The following is a 475-nucleotide window of genomic DNA, read 5'->3' as shown; positions in this document are numbered from 1 at the left end:
CGGCTGGAGGCCAGGGTTTCTGCTTTCTCTGCCCCTGAGCAGAGAGTCACCTTTCCTGCAGCCTGATGGAAAATTACTCTGCTGCCCAATATATCCCATCCTGCCTGTGTGTGCTGCCTCCAAGTGCTTCTGCCCCCAGGTTTTAGGCTCTGGCCTATTCACATGGTCTGGGTGGTTCCCACCTGCTCTTCATCTACTTGGTGAGGCTCATCTGCCCTTATCTCATGGGCTTCTTAAGTTTTCTTCCACCAAAAAAAGCCAACAATTTGCTCCTTTGTTTATGCAGAGCGAGGCCTGCACCCCTTGTGCGTACAGGGACCCGCTTCCCTCCTCACCACCTGGAAAGAGTCACTGAGATGTTTCATTTTTGGTGACATTGGTGCAGAACATCAGTTCCTTGCCCACATGTAATGTCCTGCCCTGGGCAAAAGCCACCATCTCTTTCCCAGCAGCCCCAAAATTGGCTGTGCCTCCT

This window comes from Corvus brachyrhynchos, unplaced genomic scaffold (genome assembly GCF_000691975.1).
Source record: "Corvus brachyrhynchos isolate BGI_N302 unplaced genomic scaffold, ASM69197v1 scaffold466, whole genome shotgun sequence".
Lineage (NCBI taxonomy): Eukaryota > Metazoa > Chordata > Aves > Passeriformes > Corvidae > Corvus > Corvus brachyrhynchos.
The sequence above is the reverse complement of the archived record's forward strand: the minus strand, read 5'-3'. Positions refer to the sequence as shown.